At 34.7% G+C, this 12,684-nt stretch overlaps 1 pseudogene; it reads right to left on the bottom strand.

Moving 5' to 3' along the window:
* Positions 1-269: 269 nt before the first annotated feature.
* LOC115991290 lies at positions 270-10,772 on the bottom strand (annotated as a pseudogene).
* Positions 10,773-12,684: the final 1,912 nt, after the last annotated feature.

The raw sequence follows: 12,684 nt of genomic DNA, 5'->3' as shown, positions 1-12,684 counted from the left end.
TTTTTTTTTTTTTTTTTGAGTTAAAAAAAAAAAAAAAGATTAAAACTATTGATGATAATGATACCCATAATGGTATTTCAAATAAAATAAACTATGAAGATTAAATGTGACATAAACATATCCAGAGAAATGCATAAAGAATGAAATTGGATAGAAATAACATGCATGATTGTAGTTATGGGATATTTTAGAGGTTTTTTTTTTTTTTTTTTTTTTTTTTTTTTCAATTCCATTAAAAACGAAATTAGTGATGGTTACTCATTGTCTCGTTATATATGAACAAACAACAGTTTGATTACCTGCTGAACAATCGATGTCACGTTTACATGGCAAATCCTTGGACTGATCAATGTACCACAGTTTCCCCTTGGAGTTCCAAAGCTAGCAAAGTTGATCATGTTGAAGTGCCATCCTTGTTCACAGTTTAGTCGAACTTCAAGGATTTGAGAGTTGAACACTTGGTTTGGTTTCCAAGAATCAGCAGGCGGAGGATCAACCTCTGATACATGTGCACATATCTCTTGGCCAGTTCTTGTTAGCAAAGAAATCTTTGAAGGGTCACCACCAAGCTCTTCATGAAGAACTAGAAGGTTCTCTCCAAGATGAACCCAAGTACGTGGGATATGGTACCTGAACATTACTCTCTTCACGATTAGTTATGAAGTTACCAATGGCCTACACAAAAGACTCTAGGACTGATGGTGATAAATTAAAGTAAAATAATATATTTTGAATTATATCACTTGCCAGAATGAAATAATGTTGGTTTTGAAGAAACAAATCAATATATTAACAAAAGCAAGAATATGCAAAAGCTGAGGAATAAACACATTTTGTTTGCTTGATTGAAAGATTCAACTTTCTATTCTCATAAAGAATTACTCATTATAAATTTCGTCAATTGGTGGATATATCCATTGCATTCCTTTTTAATTTTTCTATTCTTTTGCTCATATGTGCGATAACTTCATTCTGATAAGTGAATCAGTGCCCTCAAATGGATAGAATAACATCTCTAACTTGATGCACTATCCAGCATATATGACGATTTTCATCAACTATCAAGAATATAAGAAACCTCATGAAAATGGGAAAAATAATACATTGGGCCTCTGTCTTGTCTGCCGCATTAGGAAGGTAAATAAAACATGCAATGTGTTGCACACTTACAGAGTTTGAGCAGGTTGACCACAGTCCATTAGGCATTTATATGGGTCATAAGTTCCTCTATAATCACAATTGTCGGTGCAGCCAGTTGATGGTGAGAGATACACGGTCCAATATCGCCCTATGCTCTGACCATTAACCCAAGCTTGACCCTTCCCCATGCTAGCAAGGTTTAAGGCTAGGGGACCCTTCCCTTCAGGTGCAAGGAAGATAACCTGAGGATGGAAAAAAATATAAATAAAAAAGATATAAATAGGCAGAGAAAAAGAACATCAAAACAGTCATCAGTATCTTTGTAAGTAGACTGAGCAAAAAAACCTAAAATAAAAAATTTCATCATGTAATATAATGTGCTGCCAAATTCCAACCATAAATACCTGTTTACAATCAGAAACTTTTTATGTGCTAAAGTCTGCTGAGACCTACGTGATGACAGCAAGCACATATATGTTTGAGTTGCCATTTGCTAAGACAAATGTTTCTGTAATTTGTGGTTGCTTCATTTGAAAGGTCTCAGCAGGCTTAGCACTGAATAAGTTCACTACTCAAAATTGAATGCTACAGAGAATACTGAGATGTTGACTTGATGCCATGTGCAATCCATAGAAACCTAAAAATATGTTTGGATACTAATTTATTATTAATAACATGATTTATTACCACGATTTATTACCACATCCACCTACCTTGTACCATATCAAACTATGATTAACTGGTAGAGCAGTCCCCTGAGTCCACAGAGAACCATTTGCAAGACTAATTTTATCTAGTCCAACGTATTCTCCTTCAAGTCCCACCTGAAAATAAGGATACATGTGGAGTTATATCATATTTTGAGCATCAAGTAGAGATCCTCTAAATGGTGAATATATGTGAACCAATATTTCCTCCTTTTTTCCCTTTTTTTAACTTGTTCATTGTCCAAGTATGTTTTTCTTTTCAACAAAATGAGATGTGCATAGCAAGCGAGGAAACCGTGACCCTGGCTCATAATCTATGTTTGTATAAGATTGTATTCAAGACCTGTTGAACAACAATGAGGGAGCATCTACCCAAGAGGAGAAATGGGTCTCACAGTCCCACCTAGCATTTAACCAGGCAATATTATTTTTGCAAGTTTTACCTATCATAACCTCCTTTTTAATATTCTTACATCATATTCTCATCAGAATGATCTGGCGTGTTTCTAATATACTAGTGACATCTCACCTTTAGTCAATCTACCAAGCACAGTGAGATCAGGAATGACACTCAAAATAATTTACTTCCATTTGTCAATTGCTGTACAAGTTTATATGTATCCAATGGCAAGCTTATTTTATCAACATATATAATCTGACCTAATAGGACCATTCTCCATAAGACAGATCATTTTTGCCATCCATTAAGTCACTAAGAATGACAGAATAAATTCCTGCTCCCGCAACATCAAACCACAGCCCATAGTTCTACAGAAAAACAGAGATAGAAGATCTTTAGAATCCTGACATGAAGAAAGTAAGATCCACAATAGAAAAATTAGCTAGTTTATAATTGCTCCTCAAATAATGTAGTTTAAGCAAGTAGACCATCCCACCCTGAACTATCATCTTGCTAGAAGTATTTTCAGAATTAGCCATAATATGTATCGTATTAGTGTCATTGTAGTGTAAAAATGGGTAGTCTGCTGAAACTTGTAAGGCTTCCATTTGTGTTTAAGTAGCATGTAAACAAACACTAACATATGGTTTTCCTATTTATGTTCAAGCACCTCTAGCAGATTATAAATACATAATTCCCTTATTCAAAGATATATTAAGTCATCAATTAGCCAAAAAGGAGGGAAGAAACAATAGCTTAAGCCTATAAAGAAATGTTTTCAATATGATGCAATCATCAGTCTCATCATATTTCAGTAATACGTTCTTGTTGCATTTCAGGCACGTCACAATTTTTGCATAAGATGCACATTGAAATTCAGCCTGTTTCTGACTGATTATACCAGTTTTCAATGGAAAACAACCAATTGTTATACTGAGAGCAAACTGTTAGCCTCTCTTTATATTATTTTTCGGACTACCTATTGATATATCTTGCCCTTGGGTGATAAACATTACACATGAAGATGAAGCATTATCAACAACCATGTCAAAACTAATTTTAATTCGTAATCTGCATGTATAACTTCTTATAGCCATCAAGTAGTAGTTCTCGATTTGGGGAGAATTCAAATGCAGGAAAAATATATCAGAGTCCATGATCATTTTATTAAGAATGGAGGTCCACTAACGGATAGGCTAGAAATTCCAGCAGACTGATTCCTATATGTTCAGAAGCTCATTTCATAGAAACAAAACATAAAAAGCATCCACACAAGATAACAGTATTTAACGTGGTTAAGCCAACTCAATTTACAACCATAAACAACGTCAACCAAAATCCACTACAATTTGGATATAATCACTAACATACTCTCACAAAAAACACTCAAAAACCTCACAAATACTTAATAACCTTACGAAATGAACACTCTCACAGTCCAAAGCCCCAATACACCCAATGGTGCTCTCTCACTTGAAAAATAAACAAATTATCAACTCACACACATGGGTGTCTTTCAATCCCCAAAGAACTACCAAACTGCCCTTTTGAAAAACCTCACTCCATACTTTCTAAAAGTCTGCTCCTTTCTGTAGATGGGAGGACCTCTTAGGCCAATACCACCAAACCCTTTACAGGACTATTTATATGTAAGACTCCAACTTCTCTTCAGTGGTGGACAAGAAATACTAAATTACTTCATTGACAAGGAACAAACTTTCCTTCCCCACACCAAGAATACTTAACAAATAACCAAGACTAAATAGGATATTGAGTCAATTTGTAGCACTATCTTTGTGTAAAAACTAAAATTAAACACAACACACAGAAAAGAAGATGCTTAAGTGCAAGAAATTGGTCAAGGTGATATTATGAAACGAGGAAAATTTATATACCTGTAGACCAATCATCATACTCAGAACATCCAGAGTATTGTTTCCATGGTGAAAAGTAATTTTCTTAGTGAGGTTGAAGCTTTCATCTTCATGATTACCATATCCAAATCCTGCATTATATTCCACATACAATGTTATCAATCATTATATTCACACACACACAGTAAAACAGTTTCCAAATCTGCAGTCCGACTGGAAACATTGTAAGTAAATAGTAGATGGGCATAATTATGAACCTTGAAGCCTTTTGTTTACAAAAACAAGAGCTGCATGTCCCAAACTCTCTATGTGCAATAAATAATCTTTCTCTTTACCCGGCATAATGTCCTCTTCCACATTGATACTGCCAGAATAGTGAAGCATGTCCATAAAAAAAATGTAACAAGAATTGAAAGGTAATAAAAATAACAGAAAGACAAGAATGCCAAAGATTTGTGTTAGATAAGCCTGATGAGCAAAACACTTTATTGAACTTATATATTCTTTACAACAACTAAATTAAATTAAATTAAAAAAAAAAAAAAAACACAGATACGGGCAACGCATTGTCAATTATAGATCTAGTCTCTTATTTGAAATCATTTTTGTATTTTATCCTACCAAATGAATCATGAATATTCAGAAAACAGAAAGAAGAAAATTCTTGAATGAACGTAACAATCTACAATCAACAAAATATATCCGTAAAAAATTCTCGAACGACCTTATAAAAATTCAGAGCAGAGAATTATGGCAAACTTGTGCTTGATAATAATAATCAATGCAATATCAAACTCATAGTCAAAATTTGGTACGTTGGAAATTCTTGCCCTCTTCTGGAAAGTGAAACCTTTCATTAAGATTTTATCTCCACACATACCGGCATTGCATAACTAATAAGAATGATTAAAACTGAAAAATTACCTTGTTGTGTACCATAAATAATCACTAGTGTCTTTTGTTGTATCTATATGCTCCAATAAACCGGACTCGACAAATGAGTTGTTACTCCAGATACCCACTTTTTCTTTATACCAACTCCATGCGGATGGTGCCCGTAAAAGCTCATTAACACTATGGGCAGATGATATAACTTGAAGATTTCTTTGTGCAACAACCTAGAATCATAGCCATTGTTGCAAGAAACAAACTTAATAGATATGACATATTCAAACAGTTTAAAACATAAATTCTGAGAAACATCTGACAGAGATGTGAGAGAGAAGGAAGACTGAGGTAAAAAAAATTATTCAAGTGATTTAGATAGAGTCAATTATATGTATCTCCAATCTGGTAAGACAAACTATTTTAAGCCATGTCTTCTACTTGGGTCATTGGAATTTGAGAATGTACATCAGTTGTAGGTTCAATAAATCCTATAACATATAGGTTCAATAAATCCTATAACATATTTTCTGTGCTAAAATAAATGCAAATTTGATTGACCAAAGGTCTAAAAAATGCACCTTTGCTGTGTTAAAAATGACATTCTTGCAATCTGGAAGGATGCTCACTGACCAAGCAGCAAGGAAGTATGAATTCCCATTAAATGTGACATTTGCATCTAAACTGCTGTCATAATTTGCAAGGAAGGCCGCACAGTCATTGGAAGTTTTGGAGTAGATATGTGCCTAATGAAAGAAGCAACAATGGTGTCAATTAATTAGTTGGATGCAAGAGAATATAATAGTGATAATTATTAGGGCCAAAATGCATAACTGCAAGTGATAATCCAATTTCTATCAGCATGAGTTCCAAAAGGAATGGCACCCAAATAAAAAATAATGGCATCTAATAAGAGAAAACTGAAGAACCATTTGTCCTGAGAACACAGGCAAGCACTTTAAACCAGATTATGCAGAAACTTGAGAATGTCATATAATGTGAACTATAACTCAATTACATCAGCAAGCTTGGCCTACATTGCATCATATTTCATAAATAGAATAAGATCATCATATCCTTTTGTGACTGGATGAAGGTTAATAGGTAGTCAGCTAGACACCAATAGAAAGGCTAAACACTGTGCATATAAGAATCTATCAGCCCGTAGGTAGTCAGATGACTTCAATCTTATTTTCTTGAGACAGCATCATATACATATAATTTTAGGTTATCCATTGTATCAAAAGGTGATCAAATAAATGCAATACCAGCATCAATGAAGTAAAAGTGAATATAAACTTTATGCACCAGGAGAACAGAAATGTCAAGCTTGCGTTACAACAAGAAGAATGCAGAGATTTGTTTACTCTACAATACTTTGTAAATGAGGATGTTCTTCATTTTTTTTCTTTAGAAAGTTTGAATATTGTTTAAATTGATTAAACGGTCCCCCTAGTCTTATACAACGTCTTTCTTCTATTGTTGAACGTCACTCATACTAGGACTTTTCATCAGTTTAGACTAGAGAAGAACTGCTAGAGCTGCAAGAATCACTGCTTAGAATTTAATTTGATGGTTTCTTTCAATTGTACATAGACCAGCTACATTTAGAAATTTATATCAAGTTACATACCTCTAGATTAGTGCCAAGTTGCACTTGAATTGGATCTGAGCTGATCAAATGTTCTTCACACAGCTTTATTGCCTTGTGCAAGTCACGTAGGTGACTCCACTTTGGTTGTCTAATATAACCTAAATACAGTATTTCAGCCATTAAAAAATAAATAAATGCATAAAACCTACATATAGTAAACTTCACAAGATGAACATCTTCAGGTACTTGTAAGGTAGTTCTGAAGTTCTGAACTTAGCCATTGCAAAAGGTTGTCAACTGAGATTCACGTTGCCTCTAAAGGTTGTACACATGAAGTATCACAGAAATTGCTCGAAAAATTGGAGGCATATTCTTATACAGTCAAGGCCATAACATTACATTACTCAGTTGGATTGTCATTTATCAGATTCTCGACAACTTGGTAGTTCTGCTAAAGATTAAAAATAATTCTAAAGAAGAAACATTAAAATGCAGTCCAACCAGTTGATTTACTGGTTGAACGATCTACTAATTTTGAAAGAGCATAAAATTTTAAATTTCAGGTGCTGAAAAATGTACCATATTCATCTATTGGAGCATCATAATCATAGCTTGTTGCTACCAGAGGGCCTCCAGCCGTTCATCCAAAGTTGGTCCCACCAAAATACCGCAAGGATAAATCAGCAGAAAATCATAATGATGTTGATGAAGTTTTTACAAATTTGAAATAGAGAAGTTATAGCTTACCATATAATAATTTTGAAAAGTGCCTCCTGTTTCAAAAAACCGTGCAACAGCAAAAGCAAGGTCCTCAACAGGTCGATAAGGAATTGCATTGCCAAATGCAAGGAACCTACAACACTAGATAGGATACTTAACACTATCTCAGATGAATCAAAAGCTAGAAATCTCGGCTACATTAATGCATAAACAAACAAGCCGATTTAACTAAAGTCCATTACCATCCACTGTAGTTCTCTGTCCACATTTTAGGTTTGGAAGGGGAATTGGGGGAAAACCGTTCACAATAAAATCCATTGCATGTGTTTATCGGCAGGTAAATTTTACTTAGAGAAGAATTGAACACAAATATTGGAAAACAAGAACATCAAGGAGGAGAAAACTTGATGCATTGTATGTTCAAGGATAATACATGTTAAAATGATGAGCAACAGCCAACAGCTTTAGTCCATGACAGATTAATTAAATCACTTGCAATTGGATCCGGTGCATCATGTTGTGCGCACGTCACCCAAGGTACAGTCATGTTCAAATTAACAGCAGTTTCTGCTGCCCATTTGACATATAACTCTCCACCAACTCCATATGACCCCTCAATATTTCCATATTCATTCTCAACCTATCACAGCACATATGAGATGTGAAATTAAAATAATAATAATAAATATCCCTAAAACAATTTTTTTTTAATTGTCTGACAATTAATTATCATAAACATGAACTGGAATGCGTAAGATGACAAATCATGCAAGCAATTGTGCAACTAAGCAGAAATGAAGCTCCTAACCAAAAGAAAAGGAGGTATAAGTATAACTGAAGCCTTCAATAGGACACTTGTAAAAATATAACACAATGTAACAGAAAGCTAGTTATTAACATGATAGGATAAGCACTCAGCAGGCAGCATGTTATAGTCAATCATATAAATGCTAGCAAATTCTAGTTCTGATATGCATACAAAGAATTTCTAGCAAGATTCACTTTAGCATATTTGCTACCCATTGCTTTTTTAAAATACAAAACAAAAACATAGAGTAGAAAATGTGACTGAATCCAGTATCATGTACTTTTTGTCTGGGTAATTATGGTGCCATTGATCAAGAGATAAAGTTGAATCTATTAAAGAAATCATCAAATATTGATTGGTTTTTAGCATACATTCATTAACTAAGAACTTGAATAAATCCAGCATGACTAGATACAATGTCTGAGCAACAGCGCCATGACATGAGTGCCACTGTACATTTTGATCGACCGATTCAAACAACTACATGGAAAATTTATTTTGAAGAGGCACATGACTATTAAATATAGCCTGTTCCATTAACAAGAAACGGGAATATACTATTAAGTAAACACAGAGTCTAAAAGTATGTTGAAAACAAAAATGTCTAGAATCAATGAGTTTGTACCAATACTTGGCTATAACATAGGAGGTAATTACCTGTACCAGAATTATTGGCCCTCCTTTCGATGCAAAGAGATTCTCATCCTTCATTAATCCAACAATTTTAGCTAGAAAAAGCTTCATTTCTTTCTGCGCTCACAATTAGACGAGTTGAAAGATCTACAAAAGATCAAATATATTAATACCTTGAAAAGGTTATTTGTCGTCCGAAACTGAATTCCAGGAATGAAATGTAACCAAACAGGGAATCCCCTGCCAAAAGAAAATGGAGTTTAAGAATATGTGCACAATAAATTGGAGAGAAAATTATTTCAGGTTCAGATTTGAAGCAATTCTCCACAATAGACTGAAACTCTCAAGCAACTTTATTAGGTTTAATTAAAAAAAATCCAACAAACTCTTTTTACCAATATAAATTTAAAGACCATGAATATATGAATCTACAACATTAGCTTGACTATATAACAGTGCAGTGATCAACCACATATTTTATAGTTAGGCAAACCAAGGCCAGACACAACACACTTTCAGTTATTATGATTGGTAAAATAGTAGTACAGGAATAAACATACAAAACTATGAGAGAGAGAAAAAGAGTGAATGTACAGCATCACAAAAAGAAAGCATGTAATAGAAACAAACCCATAGTTCCATTCAGCACAAGCATATGGGCCAATCCTCAAATGCACCAAAAGTCCAGCTTCCTGCACTGTCTTCACAAACCTTACCAAGTCAAACCTGCCTTCAAAGTAGTACTACCAGAAGTGGAAAAAAAATCAATCAACAAGAATAATAATATATTAAGAAAGACAACTGCCATATTATCAATTAAAAAGCCAAATAAACTAGGCAATCAGCCATTGTAGACATCATAAATTGTTCCATTACATTTAGAGAGGTCTAAGCTCCATACCTTTCCTTTCACAGGCTCATGATAGTTCCAGAAAACGTAAGTCTCGATTACATCCAGCCCGCCTTCCTTTGATTTCTTAATAATATCTGGCCACATCTACATTGCATCCCAATGTATACAATTTAAATTAAGAAGTAATGATACATCTAACAATACTAGATATCGCCAAGAGCCTTGTAGCTCAGTGGCATTATCTAGTTCTCCCATTCTCATAGAGTTGAACTTTACTTTCACCCTCCCCCACTTAATGTAAGTATACACACACAAAAACAGCTATCAACTTAGTCAATCAAAAACTCCATCTCATAGTAAGAAATAATGAATATGAAAAAATTCACCTCAGGAGTGCTTCTTGGATAATGAATAGAACCGGACTGCAAAATCTGTCTCTTCCCATCAATAACAAGTGCTTTATGGTCATATGTCACAGTGGTAGAATGTCCTTTCTCCCAATAATAACATTCGAAGACTAAAACAACTAGTAGAGCTATTACTCTCACTTTCTTGCTTCCCATAATTTGAATTCAATAAAGCTCACAGTACCCAGAATGGCAAATATAGTGAAGTCTAAACAGACTTAGCAAGACAATCCAGACAGCTCAGCAACATCCTCAACCAATACTAGGACAAGGCTGTTTTCACCAACATGAGCAAAGTTTAATACTTTAAAAAAAGACCCAAAAAAAATTTAAATATTTTTGAGATTATCATAGACGTATATTTTGATGATTGAGGTCAGTGGTGATAGTGGGAGTTGTTTTGTTTCATTTGTTAGCATCGAAAATGTATATGCCAGAGCTACAAAGGTTGGTTTTGGTCCTTTTGGAGTGAAGCTGTGGTACTTACTGACCCAGAATTGTAAATTTAAGGGTTGCTTTCAAAGGGAGATTACAAAGAATATGGAACAAAAGGTAGCATTTACAAGTTTCTTCAGCTTCAGCCGGCAGCTGAGAACTAAAAGACAGTTAACACTGTTCTTGTTCTAAAATATTTTAGGAAATTATTGTGGTAAGATTCTACATGTATGATATTGATAAGGCACAAGCTCCAAACTAGAATCTATATCAGAAGAGACCAATGCAAGTCCACAATGGTATATACAAAGCCTAATAGGAACACACTCCTAAGCATTATGTGACTAAGAAATAACCTACTAGTGCTTAGAAGACGCCGACATATAGAACAAAAGACAACACATTTTCGAGGTGCCTGTGGCTTCCATTTCAATTTGAAGGGAGTAGCAGTGTACCAGACCTTATATCCATCCATATGGTTGTAGGTTTTTTGTCATTTGGCCTGTAATAATGTATAATTAATTATTACTTCTTTGCAGCCCCGTACCTTAATAATGGAGTATATTTAGAAATGAGGGTGTAGTTATATATACACGTTTTGAAAACACGATTTGACATCATTTCATAATTATAACTAAAATTGTGTTTCGAAATACAATTTCAGTTTTAGTGTGTATAGCAGTATGTAACTTAGTGTGTACAACAATAATTAGCTTTTAAAATGATTATTTGGTGAATCAAATAATTTTTTTTATTAAGAGTTTTGAAAGTGGAGTAATTATTCACTTTGGAAATACAAGTCTTACTAATTAAATTCATGGTAAGATCTATTATTTACATGAAATAAGATATACGGTTCAATTCTTGCCTACACCAAAAATTGATTGGTGCCTTGGTATGATGATAAAGAATTATCATCAGGAGTGAACATCATAACTTGAAACTCTCTAAAAAAAAAAAAAAACATGAAATGACATGTTATGAGATATGGTGCCCACTTTATTTCAAATATTTTAATAGTATGGATTTTTTTTTTTTAAATAATTGTTACAACAACAAAGGGATTCCAACTAGTTATTACAAAAGGGAAGGGGATACTAATAGTCAGGAGCCATGCCCCTGGCCTCCACCCTCCTCTAGTGAAAGGATAAAATACACAGCACAGGTTTTTTTTTTTTTTTTTTTTTTAACTGACCAAATACATTGTACAAGTTTAACCTATTGAAATATAAAAATATGATCAATGATCAATCAAATTAATAATTAAATCCTTCTCAAAAAAAATTAATAATTAAATATAAATATTAATTATTGATTTGGCATTTTTTATATAATTTATATTTGTGGGGCCCAAATGATTTATGGGCCAGGCCCATCTACCTGGGGAGAATCCGAAGGCCCAAGCCGAGGAGGGCTACGGCCCAAGCTCGACAAAATAGCCTATGGATACCGCCGAGGACAGCTCAGTCCTCGGCAGACCCAAAGTCCCCCCTGAAAGAAGGGTAAAAACGGTATAGGACTGAAACTAGGAAGAAAGATCTAAAATATCCAGGGAAAGCTGCCCTTACTGTCATTCAATGCTCTGAACCTGACAGAGCCGCATTCTTTGGCTTTTACAACCACCCCCAACGACTTTGAATATGGGTTGATGGGACAAGTATCAATCTTGGAAAGGTTGATCCTATACGTGGAAGAAGGACAATGAACGCAGGCGAATATAAAAGGAAAAAACAAGTAACCTAAAGGGAAGTGGGGGAAAAATGGCCAAAAACCAGATCCTCCCAGCCCACCTCCAGGAGAAAGACTCCAGGGGTGAAGGAAAACCGAAACTTGTATGAATACCACAAAAAGCCCACCGCCTTTCGACCAAGGCCTAACCTTCCAAACCCACGCTCTACAAATGATATTGTTAGGGGCCTTTTCACGTGCGAACCCGACACTGTTTAGGTTCGTCACCAAATCGCGACCTTACAATTGGCGCCGTCTGTGGGAAAGGCTTGCGTGTTGGTATAGGATGTGGGTCGATAGAGTTTCTTCGTTATTTCTAACCATTGGTTATAGAGTTCTAGTACAAAGTTCTGCTAGGGGCTACGTTTCTTGACTAGGGGCTTGGCTGAGGAACTAACACCTTTAAAGCCAAGGTCCCCCATAAAGAGCAAACTAGGTACTTGATAGCGTTAACCGTACGGATAAACTTTAGGGGCTTGGTTGAGGAGCTAACTCCCATA

This window comes from Quercus lobata, chromosome 5 (genome assembly GCF_001633185.2).
Source record: "Quercus lobata isolate SW786 chromosome 5, ValleyOak3.0 Primary Assembly, whole genome shotgun sequence".
NCBI lineage: Eukaryota > Viridiplantae > Streptophyta > Magnoliopsida > Fagales > Fagaceae > Quercus > Quercus lobata.
This window is presented reverse-complemented; position numbering and strand designations above follow the sequence as displayed.